The sequence below is a fragment of the Rattus norvegicus genome, chromosome X, assembly GCF_021556685.1.
Source record: "Rattus norvegicus strain SHRSP/BbbUtx chromosome X, alternate assembly SHRSP_T2T, whole genome shotgun sequence".
NCBI lineage: Eukaryota > Metazoa > Chordata > Mammalia > Rodentia > Muridae > Rattus > Rattus norvegicus.
Window position 1 is genome coordinate 91,618,449 of NC_141554.1, and position 13,852 is coordinate 91,632,300.

The following is a 13,852-nucleotide window of genomic DNA, read 5'->3' on the forward strand; positions in this document are numbered from 1 at the left end:
CCAAGAGAAGAGAGATACACAAACATAGTTCCACCTCTAACAATGAAAATAACAGGAAGCAGCAATCACTATTCCTTAATATCACTTAACATCAATGGACTCAATTCCCAAATAAAAAGATAAAGACTAACAGAATGGATATGTAAAGAAGACCCAATACTTTTCTGCATAGAAGAAATATACCTCAGAGACAAACACAGACACTACCTCAGAGGAAAAGGCTGAAAAACAACTTTTCAAGCAAATGGTCTGAAGAAAAAATCTGGAGTTGCCATTCTAATGTCAAATAAAATCAACTTTCAACCAATAGTCATCAAAAAAGTTAAGGAAGGACACATCATATTCATCAAAGGAAAAATCTACCAAGATGAACTCTCAATCCTAAATATCTATTCTCCAAATGCAAGGACACCTACATTCATATAACAGACCTTACTAAAACTCAAAGTACACATTGCAATTCACACAATTATAGGCGATTTCAACAGCCCACATTCGTCAATGGACAGATCATGGAAATAGAAATTAAACAGATACATAGAGAAACTAACAGAAGTTATGAAGCAAAAGTACTTAACAGATATTAACATAACATTTCATCCTAAAGTAAAAGGATACAACTTTTTCTCAGAACCTCATCGTACCTTCTACAAAATTGATCATGTAACCACTCTAAAATCAGTCTGGAGGTTCCTCTGAAAATCGGACATTGCACTACATGAGGAGCAAGCTATACTTCTCCTGGACATACACCCAAAAGTTGGTCTGACATGTAACAAAGACACATGCTCCGCTATGTTCATAGCAGTATTATTTATAATAACCAGAAGCTGGAAAAAACCTAGATGTCCTTCAACAGAGGAATGGATAAAGAAAAATGTGCTCCATCTATACAGTGGAGCACTACTCAGCTATCAAAAACAATGACTTCATGAAATTCATATGCAAGTGGATTGAACTAGAAAATATCATCCTGAATGAGGAAACCTAATCACAGAAAAACACACATGGTATGCACTCACTGATAAGTGGATATTAGCCCAAAAGCTTGAATTACCCAAAATACAATACACAGACCACATGAAGCCCAAGAAGAATAATGAACAAAATGTGGATGCTTCATTCCTTCTTAAACTGGGGATCAAAAATATTCATAGGAGGGTGTCCCACGCATGACTTCTCGCCTGCAAGAAACACGCGGGTACATAGAAATCCTTACTGTGACCAAACTTTATTATAATCTTAAAGAGGAAGCCTCGGCGCGCCAACATGGTGCGCTTATATACACCCTAGCGCGGCGCATCCACACCTGATTGGTTGTTTACCCACGATCTCATCAGGCACGCCCCGGAGTGGGCAAAGACCTGGCACGAAGGCACTCTTGCACATGCACACAGTTAACTTCCTGAAAGGGAGTCGGCTGGTGCGGTGAAGGCTGGCGCCATCTTGTAATGGCGGAGGCTATCCTGGCCTTCCACGTGGGGCGCAGTGGAAGCCAGCGCCATCTAGCGGTGGCGAATGTTATTGCGGCCCTCTACAGGAGGGGACATGGAGGCAGATTTTAGAGCAGAGACTGAAGGAACAGCCATTCAGAGCCTGCCCCACATGTGCCATACACATACATCCACAAAACCTAGATAAGATTGATGAAGCTAAAATGTGCATGCTGAAAGGAATCATACATAGATGTCTCCTGAGAGATGCAGCCAGAACATGACAAACACAGAGGCCAATGTTAGCAGCAAACCTCTTAACTGAGAATGGGACCCCCATTGGGCAAATTAGAAAAAGGACTGAAAGAGCTGAAGGGGCTTGCAATCCCATAAGAAAAACAATGCCAAGGAACCAGAGCTCCTAAGGAATAAACCACTACACAAAGACTATACATGGACTGACCCATGGCTCCAGCTGCACATGTAGCTAACGATGACCTTGTTGGGCACCAATGGAAGGAGAAGCCATTGGTACTGCCAAGGTTGGACCCCCAGTGAAGGCAAATGCTGGGGAGAGGGGGTTGATAGGGAGGGGAACACTCGTATAGAAGAAGGGGAGTAGGATGTGGTAGGGGGCTTTTCCAGGAAGCCGGGTAAATTTGAGGGTAAGTAAAAGAAAATTGAATAAAAAATTTCACTGTACTACTTTACAAAATCAGTTCCAATTTAAAGACCTAGGTGTTTTGAAATTAAAAGAAAGAGTGAGAATTTATAATAATAGAGATATTTAGTATAGTATATTTTATATCAAATATTTTACAATAGATAAGTGATAACAGATGTTTTAAAAGAATCACAATTTATAGGAAGGAATGATTCAGATGATATATTGTCCAAATAACAAAGTCCCAGAATGTATGAAAAAAATCTGATATAGCTGTCAATCATCATGAACAAATCCAAATGTGTACCTAGGAATTTTGAAATCCACCAAGTTATGATCAGTATGAGTAAAATTCAACTTAGTACCACAACCAATTAAATGATCTTACTGATGTATTGCATGTTAACATTACAACAAAAACAACCAAACAAATATACATAGAAATTTCAACAAGATTTTTCTGTTAGGAACTGTAAGACAAATGACCAATTTAAAGGACAATTCCGTGGAATGAACTATATAAGTATAATGAAACAAACTTATGATTGTAAGTGTAAAAAATCAAAAAAGAATAAAATGAAATGAGAACATGTGCAAGTTCGCTTTAATTGACAACTTGACATATAATATAGCCATCTGATTAGAAAGCCTCATTGAGAAATTGTGTAGATCACATTTTCCTATGAGCATGCCTTTTTGGTTATTCTTAATTACTAATAAATACATGAGATGCTACCCACTGGGAGCTTCTGGAATACTAAGTAAGACAGCACTGACATCTACTTAGTGGCACCAGCCAGAGTCAAATGATGCTGAGCTATGAAAGAAAACTAACCTGTGCCTGAGAATAATCCAGTTAATGGAATTCCTGTGTAGTTTCCTGCCCTGATTTGCCTCAGTGATGAATTGGGACTTTCAAGTTTAATCCAAATTAAACTATTCTTCCTTGTTTTGATTTTTGTCATGGAGTTTTGTAATAGTGAGGGAGAAGTAACTAATCTAGTCAAAGTTGTAAGGTGTACCTAAGACAGATAGAGTTTACCAATAAACAATTTGTATCATTAAATACTTCCATTAAAAATAAGGAAATGACTTATGTAAATACCTAGTTCAAAACAATAAGAATAAAAAAGGAAAATATTAAGCAAATATAGGAAGAGAATGCATTAAGAACAGTATTCTTGTACATGCTTACCTCCAGTTGAACCAACACCATTTGCTGAAAATGCTATCTTTTTTCCATTGGATGGTTTTGGCTCCTTTGTCAAAAATCAAGAGACCATAGGTATGTGGGTTCATTTCTGGGTCTTCAAATCTATTCCACTGGTCTATTTGTCTGTCTCTGTATCAATACCATGCAGATTTTATCACTATTGCTCTGTAATACTGCTTGAGTTCAGGGACAGTGATTTCCCCTGGAAGTCATTTTATTCTTGAGAATAGTTTTAGCTATGTTGTGTTTTTTTTTTTTTGTTATTCCAGATGAATTTGCAAATTATTCTGTCTAACTCTCTGAAGAATTGGATTGGTATTTTGATGGGGATTGCATTGAATCTGTAGATTGCTTTTTGTAAAATGGCCGTTTTTACTATATTAATCCTGCCAATCCATGAACATGGGAGTTCTTTCCATCTTCTGAGATCTTCAGTTTCTTTCTGTAAAAAGATTAAGTCCAAGTGGATCAAGGACCTCCACATCAAACCAGATACACTCAAACTAATAGAAAAAAAAAGTGGGGAAGAATCTCAAATACATGGGCACTGGAGAAAATTCCCTGAACAAAACACCAATGGCTTATGTTCTAAGATTAAGAATCAACAAATGGGATCTCATAAAAAACCGCAAAGCTTCTGTAAGGCAACGGACACTGTTGTTAGGACAAAACAGCAATCAACAGATGGTGAAAAGATCCTTACCAATCCTACAACAGATAGAGGGCTTATATCCAAAATACACAAAGAATTCAAGAAGTTAGACTTCAGGGAGACAAATAACCCTATTAAAAAATTGGCTCTAGCCTCATAGGTAGCAATTAATAGCCTAGTAGGAGCACCAGTGGAAGGGGAAGCCCTTGCTCCTGCCAAGACTGAACCCCCAGTGTATGGGATTGTTGGGGGGAGGGTGGTAATGGGGGGAGGAGGGGAGGGGAACACCAATATAGAAGGGGAAGGGGAGAGGTTAGGGGGATGCTTGCTCAGAAACCAGGAAAGGTAATAACAACAGAAATGTAAATAAGAAATGCCAAAGTTAATAAAGATGAAAAAAATGGGGTTCAGAGCTAAAAAAAGAATTCATAGCTGAGGAATGCCAAGTGGCTGAGAAACACCTAAAGAAATGTTCAACATCTTTAGTCATAAAGGAAATGCAAATCAAAACAACCCTGAGATTCCACCTCACACCAGTGAGAATGGCTAAGATCAAAAACTCAGGTAACAGCAGATGTTGGCCAGGATGTGGAGAAAAAGGAAAACTTCTCCATTGTTGGTGGGATTGCAAACTGGTACAATCATTCTGGAAATCAGTCTGGAGGTTCCTCAGAAAATTGGACATTGAATTCACTGAGGACACAGCTATACCTCTCTTGGGCATATACCCAAAAGATGCCCCAACATATAACGAAGACACATGTTCCACTATGTTTATAGCAGCCTTATTTATAATAGCTAGAAGCTGGAAAGAACCCAGATGCCCTTCCACAGAGGAATGGATACAGAAAACGTGGTACATCTACACAATGGAATATTACTCAGCTATCAAAGACAATGATTTTATGAAATTCATAGACAAATGGGTGGAACTGGAAAATATCATCCTGAATGAGCTAACCCAATCACAGAAAAACACACATGGTATGCTCTCATTGATAAGTGGATAGTAGACCAAATGTTCAAATTAGGCTAGATGCACAGAACACATGAAACTTAAGAAGGATGACCAAAATGCAAATGCTTCACTCCTTCTTCAAAAAGGGAACAAGAATACCCTTGGGAGGGAATAGGGAGGCAAAGTTTAGAACAGAGGCTGAAGGAGCACCCATTCAGAGCCTGCCCCAAATGTGGCCCATACACATATAGCCACCAAACTAGATAAGATGGATGAAGCAAAGAAGGGCCGGCTGAGAAGAATCGGATAAAGATCTCCCCTGAGAGACACAGCCAGAATACAGCAAATACATAGGCAAATGCCATCAGCAAACCACTGAACTGAGAACGGGACCCCAGTTGAAGGAATTAGAAAAAGGACTGAAAGAGCTTGAAGGGACTTGAGACCCTATATGAACAACAATGCCAACCAACCAGAGCTTTCAGGGACTAAGCCACTACCCAAAGATTATACATAGACAAGACTAAACCTCCAGTGAACGTGATTGTTGCGGGGAGGGTGGTAATGGGGCGAGGATGGAGAGGGGAACACCCATAGAGAAGGGGTGGGGGAGGGGTTAGGGGGATGTTGGCCTGGAAACCGGGAAGGAGAATACAATTGAAATGTAAATAAGAAATACTCAAATTAATAAAGATGAAAAAAATAAGAAAAATGAAATTGAATAATATTATCCAGGATATAAAAATGGAAATAAGAATAATAAAGGAATTACAAAGGGAGACAACATTGGAGATAGAAAATCTAGCAAAAAGATCAGGAATCATAGATGCAAGCATCACCAAGAGAATACAAGACACAGAGGAGAGAATCTCAGGTCAAGAAAATACCATAGAAAACATTGACACAACAGTCAAAGACAATGCAAGGTGCAAGAATTCTTACCTGAAAACATCCCGGAAATCTAGGACAAAATGAGTAAACCAAAGCTAACGATAATCAGTATAGAAAAGAGTAATGATTCCCACTGGAAGAGCTTGAAGGGGCTTGAGACCCCATATCAACAACAATGCCAACCAACCAGAGCTTCCAGGGCCTAAGCCACTACCCAAAGACTGTACATGGACTGACCCTGGGCTCCAACCTCATAGGTAGCAAGGAATAGCCTAGTAATAGCACCAGTGGAAGGGGATGCCCTTGGTCCTGCCAAGATAGAACCCCCACTGAACATGATTGTTGGCAGGAGGTTGGTAATGGGGGGAGGATGTGGAGGGGAAGCCCATATAGAAGGACAGGGGGAGGGGATAGGAGGATGTTGGCCTGGAAACCGGGAAGGGGAATAACAATTGAAATGTAAATAAGGAATACTCAAGTTAATAAAGATAAAAAATAATAACAATAAATCAAAAAGAGGTTATGAATTTTAAAAGAATAAGTAGGGCTATGTAGGAAGGTTTGAAGATGAAACAAGATAAACAAAATTATGTGATTATAATACAATCCCCCAAATAAAATTAATAATAATAATAAAGAATATACATTACTATTTATATGCAAAACAGAATGCACTTAACGTTCTGGGAATTAGAAAATTAAAGGGAAAAATGATAAAGAATAAAAGAGTAATGATTCCCAACTTAAAGGACTAGTAAATATCTTCAACAAAATTTTAGAAGAAAACATCCCTAACATAAAAAAAGGCATACCCATGAACATACTTGAAGCCTATAGAACTACATATAGACTGCAACAGAAAAGAAACTCCTCTGTCACATAATAATCATAACACCAAATGCATAAAACAAAGAAAGAATATTAAAAGCAGTAAGGGAAAAAGTTCATGTAACATATAAAGGCAGACCTATCAGAATTACACCAGACTTCTCACCAGAGACTATGAAAGCCAGGAAATCCTGGGCAGATGTCATCCAGACCCTAAAAGAACACAAATGCCAGCCCAGGCTACCATATCCAACAAAACTCTCAATTAACATAGATGGAGAAACCAAGATATTCCATGAAAACCAAATTTACACAGTAACTTTCTACAATTCCAGCCCTACAAAGGATAATAGATGGAGAACTCCAATGCAAGGAGCTCAAACTATACCCTAGAAAAAAGCAATAGAGAAATCTTTCAACAAGCCCAAAAGGTGATAACCACATAAACATAATTCCACCTCTAACAACACAAACAACAACAACAACAGAAAGCAACACTCAATTTTACTTAATATCTCTTAACATTAATGGAATCAATTTCTCAATAAAAAGACATAGATTAACTGACTGGATACATAAACATGACCAAGCATTTAGTTACATGCAAGAAATGTACCTCAGTGACAAAGACAGATACTATCTCAAAATTGAAGGGTGGAAAAATTTCCAAGCAAACAGTCCCAAAACACGAGCTGGAGTAGCCATTCTAATATCGAATAAAATTGACTTTCTTTCAACCAAAAGTTATCAAAAAAATACAAAGAAGGACATTTTATACTCACAAAAGGAAAAATCTAGAAAGATGAATTTTGAATTATGAACATCTATGCCACACATACAAAGGCACCCACACTCACTAAAGAATCTTTCCTGAAGTTCAGAGCACATATTACATTTCTCACAATAATAGTGAGAGATTTAAACACCCCACCTTCAGCAATGGGCAGTTTATGGAAACGGAAACATAATGGAGACAAAATGAAAGTAACAGTTATGATCCAAATGTATTTAACATATATTTATAGAATATTTCATCCTAAAACAAAACAAAACAAAACAAAACAAAAAAAATAGCCTTCTTGAGATCTTCCTGGTTGCTGCCGCGGCAGAGAGCTCATGGGCAGCACCCCGCGAGCAAACTTGAGCCTCGGGACCACAGGTAAGACCAACTTTTCTGCTGCAAGAGGCCTGCCTGGTGATCTCGGGACACACAGGGGCAGAATTCCTCTAGGACCAGGCACCTCCTGTGTTTACAGGGAGTCCCAAACCCGCGGATCCCGGCCAGCAGCAGCTCTCTGCTCCCAGACACCGTGGGAGAGAGACCTAACCGCCTGGTCAGGTGGGCACTCCTGAGGCTGCAGAGAGGAAGAGACCACCAACACTGCCCACCCCTGCCCACATCCCTGGCCCAAGAGGAAACTGTCTAAGGCCTCTGGGTTCCTGTGGGGGAGGGCCCAGGAGCTGCAGGACCGCTGCGTCTGAGACACCACCGGAACCTGAAGGAAACAGACCGGATAAACAGTTCTCTGCACCCAAATCCCATGGGAGGGAGAGCTAAACCTTCAGAGAGGCAGACACGCCTGGGAAACCAGAAGAGACTGCACTCTGCGCACACATCTCAGACGCCAGAGGAAAACACCAAACATCTGGAACCCTGGTGCACTGAAGCTCCTGGAAACGAAGGCGCAGATCTTCCTGGTTGCTGCAGCTGCAGAGAGCTAGTGGGCAGCACACCACGAGCAAACTTGAGCCTCAGGACCACAGGTAAGACCAACTTTTCTGCTGCAAGAGACCTGCCTGGTGAACTCAAGACACAGGCCCACAGGAACAGCTGAAGACGTGTAGAGAAGAAAAACTACACGCCCGAAAGCAGAACACTCTGTCCCCATAACAGGCTGAAAGAAAACAGGAAAACAGGTCTACAGCACTCCTGACACACAGGGTTATAGGGCAGTCTAGCCACTGCCAGAAATAGCAGAACAAAGTAACACTAGAGATAATCTGATGGCGAGAGGCAAGCGCAGGAACACAAGCAACAGAAACCAAGACTACATGGCACCATCGGAGCCCAATTCTCCCATCAAAACAAACATGGAATATCCAAACACACAAGAAAAGCAAGATCTAGTTTCAAAATCATATTTGATCATGATGCTGGAGGACTTCAAGAAAGACGTGAAGAACTCCCTTAGAGAAACACAGGAAAACATTAATAAACAAGTAGAAGCCTACAGAGAAGAATCGCAAAAATGCCTGAAAGAATTCCATGAAAACATAAATAAACAAGTAGAAGCCCATAGAGAGGAGACACAAAAATCCCTGAAAGAATTCCAGGAAAACACAATCAAACAGTTGAAGGAATTAAAAATGGAAATAGAAGCAATCAAGAAAGAACACATGGAAACAACCCTGGATATAGAAAACCAAAAGAAGAGACAAGGAGCTGTAGATACAAGCTTCCCCAAAAGAATACAAGAGATGGAAGAGAATCTCAGGAGCAGAAGATTCCATAGAAATTATTGACTCAACTGTCAAAGATAATGTAAAGCAGAAAAAGCTACTGGTCCAAAACATACAGGAAATCCAGGACTCAATGAGAAGACCAAACCAAAGGATAATAGGTATAGAAGAGAGTGAAGACTCCCAGCTCAAAGGACCAGTAAATATCTTCAACAAAATCATAGAAGAAAACTTCGCTAGCCTAAAAAAAGAGATACCCATAGGCATACAAGAAGCCTACAGAACTCCAAATAGATTGGACCAGAAAAGAAACACCTCCCATCACATAATAGTCAAAACACAAAATGCACAAAATAAAGAAAGAATATTAAAAGCAGTAAGGGAAAAAGGTCAAGTAACATATAAAGGCAGACCTATCAGAATCACACCAGACTTTTCGCCAGAAACTATGAAGGCCAGAAGATCCTGGACAGATGTCATACAGACCCTAAGAGAACACAAATGCCAGCCCAGGTTACTGTATCCTGCAAAACTCTCAATTAACATAGATGGAGAAACCAAGATATACCATGACAAAACCAAATTTACACAATATCTTTCTACAAATCCAGAAATACAAAGGATAATAAATGGTAAAGCCCAACATAAGGAGGCAAGCTATACCCTGGAAGAAGCAAGAAACTAATCGTCTTGGCAACAAAACAAAGAGAATGAAAGCACACAAACATAACCTCACATCCACATATGAATATAACAGGAAGCAATAATCACTATTCCTTAGTATCTCTCAACATCAATGGCCTCAGCTCCCCAATAAAAAGACATAGATTAACAAACTGGATACGCAACGAGGACCCTGCATTCTGCTGCCTAAAGGAAACACACCTCAGAGACAAAGACAGACATTACCTCAGAGTGAAAGGCTGGAAAACAACTTTCCAAGCAAATGGTCAGAAGAAGCAAAATGGAGTAGCCATTCTAATATCAAATAAAATCAATTTTCAACTAAAAGTCATCAAAAAAGATAAGGAAGAACACTTCATATTCATCAAAGGAAAAATCCACCAAGATGAACTCTCAATCCTAAATATCTATGCCTCAAATACAAGGGCACCTACATATGTAAAAGAAACCTTACTGAAGCTCAAAACACACATTGCACCTCACACAATAATACTGGGAGATTTCAACACCCCACTCTCATCAATGGACAGATCATGGAAACAGAAATCAAACAGAGACGTAGACAGACTAAGAGAAGTCATGAGCCAAATGGACTTAACGGATATTTATAGAACATTCTATCCTAAAGCAAAAGGAATACCTTCTTCTCAGCTCCTCATGGTACTTTCTCCAAAATTGACCATATAATTGTTCAAAAAACGGGCCTCAACAGATACAGAAAGATAGAAATAATCCCATGCCTGCTATAGGACCACCACGGCCTAAAACTGGTCTTCAATAATAATAAGGGAAGAATGCCCACATATACGTGGAAATTGAACAATGCTCTACTCAATGATAAACTGGTCAAGGAAGAAATAAAGAAAGAAATTAAAGACTTTTTAGAATTTAATGAAAAGGAAGATACCACATACCCAAACTTATGGGACACAATGAAAGCTGTGCTAAGAGGAAAATTCATAGCGCTGAGTGCCTGCAGAGAGAAACAGGAAAGAGCATATGTCAGCAGCTTGACAGCACACCTAAAAGCTCTAGAACAAAAAGAAGCAAATACACCCAGGAGGAGTAGAAGGCAGGCAAAAATCAAACTCAGAGCTGAAATCAACCAAGTAGAAACAAAAAGGACCATAGAAAGAATCAACAGAACCAAAAGTTGGTTCTTTGAGAAAATCAACAAGATAGATAAACCCTTAGCCAGACTAATGAGAGGACACAGAGAGTGTGTCCATTAACAAAATCAGAAATGAAAAGGGAGACATAACTACAGATTCAGAGGAAATTCAAAAAATCATCAGATCTTACTATAAAAGCCTATATTCAACAAAACTTGAAAATCTGCAGGAAATGGACAATTTCCTAGACAGATACCAGGTACCGAAGTTAAATCAGGAACAGATAAACCAGTTAAACAACCCCATAACTCCTAAGGAAATAGAAGCAGTCATTAAAGGTCTCCCAACCAAAAAAGCCCAGGTCCAGACGGGTTTAGTGCAGAATTCTATCAGACAATCATAGAAGACCTCATACCAATATTATCCAAACTATTCCACAAAATTGAAACAGATGGAGCACTACCGAATTCCTTCTATGAAGCCACAATTACTCTTATACCTAAACCACACAAAGACCAACAAAGAAAGAGAACTTCAGACCAATTTCCCTTATGAATATCGACGCAAAAATACTCAATAAAATTCTGGCAAACCGAATCCAAGAGCACATCAAACAATCATCCACCATGATCAAGTAGGCTTCATCCCAGGCATGCAGGGATCATTTAATATATGGAAAACCATCAACGGGATCCATTACATAAACATACTGAAAGAATAAAACCACATGATCATTTCATTAGATGCTGAGAAAACATTTGACAAAATTCAACACCCCTTCATGATAAAAGTCCTGGAAAGAATAGGAATTCAAGGCCCATACCTAAACATAGTAAAAGACATATACAGCAAACCAGTTGCTAGCATTAACTAAATGGAGAGAAACTTGAAGCAATCCCACTAAAATCAGGGAATAGACAAGGCTGCCCACTCTCTCCCTACTTATTCAATATAGTTCTTGATGTTCAAGCCAGAGCAATCAGACAACAAAAGGAGGTCAAGGGGATACAGATCGGAAAAGAAGAAGTCAAAATATCACTATTTGCAGAAGATATGATAGTATACTTAAGTGATCCCAAAACTTCCACCAGAGAACTACTAAAGCTGATAAACAACTTCAGCAAAGTGGCTGGGTATAAAATTAACTCAAATAAATCAGTAGCTTTCCTCTACACAAAAGAGAAACAAGCCAAGAAAGAAATTAGGGAAACGACACCCTTCATAATAGACCCAAATAATATAAAGTACCTCGGTGTGACTTTAACCAAGCAAGTAAAAGATCTGTACAATAAGAACTTCAAGACACTGAAGAAAGAAATTGAAGAAGACCTCAGAAAATGGAAAGATCTCCCACGCTCATGGATTGGCAGGATTAATATATTAAAAATGGCCATTTTACCAAAAGCAATCTACAGATTCAATGCAATCCCCATCAAAATACCAATCCAATTCTTCAAAGAGTTAGACAGAACAATTTGCAAATTCATCTGGAATAACAAAAAACCCAGGATAGCTAAAGCTATCCTCAACAATAAAAGGACTTCAGGGGGAATCACTATCCCTGAACTCAAGCAGTATTACAGAGCAATAGTGATAAAAACTGCATGGTATTGGTACAGAGACAGACAGATAGACCAATGGAATAGAATTGAAGACCCAGAAATGAACCCACACACCTATGGTCACTTGATTTTTGACAAAGGAGCCAAAACCATCCAATGGAAAAAAGATAGCATTTTCAGCAAATGGTGCTGGTTCAACTGGAGGTCAATATGTAGAAGAATGCAGATCGATCCATGCTTATCACCCTGTACAAAGCTTAAGTCCAAGTGGATCAAGGACCTCCACATCAAACCTGATACACTCAAACTAATAGAAGAAAAACTAGGGAAGCATCTGGAACACATGGGCACTGGAAAAAATTTCCTGAACAAAACACCAAAGGCTTATGATCTAAGACCATGAATCGACAAATGGGATCTCATAAAACTGCAAAGCTTCTGTAAGGCAAAGGACACTGTGGTTAGGACAAAACGGCAACCAACAGATTGGGAAAAGATATTTACCAATCCTACAACAGATAGAGGCCTTATATCCAAAATATACAAAGAACTCAAGAAGTTAGACCACAGGGAGACAAATAGCCCTATTAAAAAATGGGGTTCAGAGCTAAACAAAGAATTCACAGCTGAGGAATGCCGAATGGCTGAGTAACTCCTAAAGAAATGTTCAACATCTTTAGTCATAAGGGAAATGCAAATCAAAACAACCCTGAGATTTCACCTCACACCAGTGAGAATGGCTAAGATCAAAAACACAGGTGACAGCTGATGCTGGCAAGGATGCGGAGAAAGAGGAAAACTCCTCCATTGTTGGTGGGATTGCAGACTGGTACAACCATTCTGGAAATCAGTCTGGAGATTCCTCAGAAAATTGGACATTGAACTGCCTGAGGATCCAGCTATACCTCTCTTGGGCATATACCCAAAAGATGCCCCAACATATAAAAAAGACACGTGCTCCACTATGTTCATCGCAGCCTTATTTATAATAGCCAGAAGCTGGAAAGAACCCAGATGCCCTTCAACAGAGGAATGGATACAGAAAATGTGGTACATCTAAACAATGGAATATTACTCAGCTATCAAATCAACTACTTTATGAAATGCGTAGGCAAATGGTTGGAACTGGAAAATATCATCCTGAGTGAGGTAACCCAATCACAGAAAGAAATACATGGTATGCACTCATTGATATGTGGCTATTAGCCCAAATTCTTGAATTACCCTAGATGCCTAGAACAAATGAAACTCAAGACGGATGATCAAAATGTGAATGCTTCACTCCTTTAAAAGGGGAACAAGAATACCCTTGGCAGGGAAGAGAGAGGCAAAGATTAAAACAGATACTGAAGGAACACCCATTCAGAGCCTGCCCCACATGTGGCCCATACATAT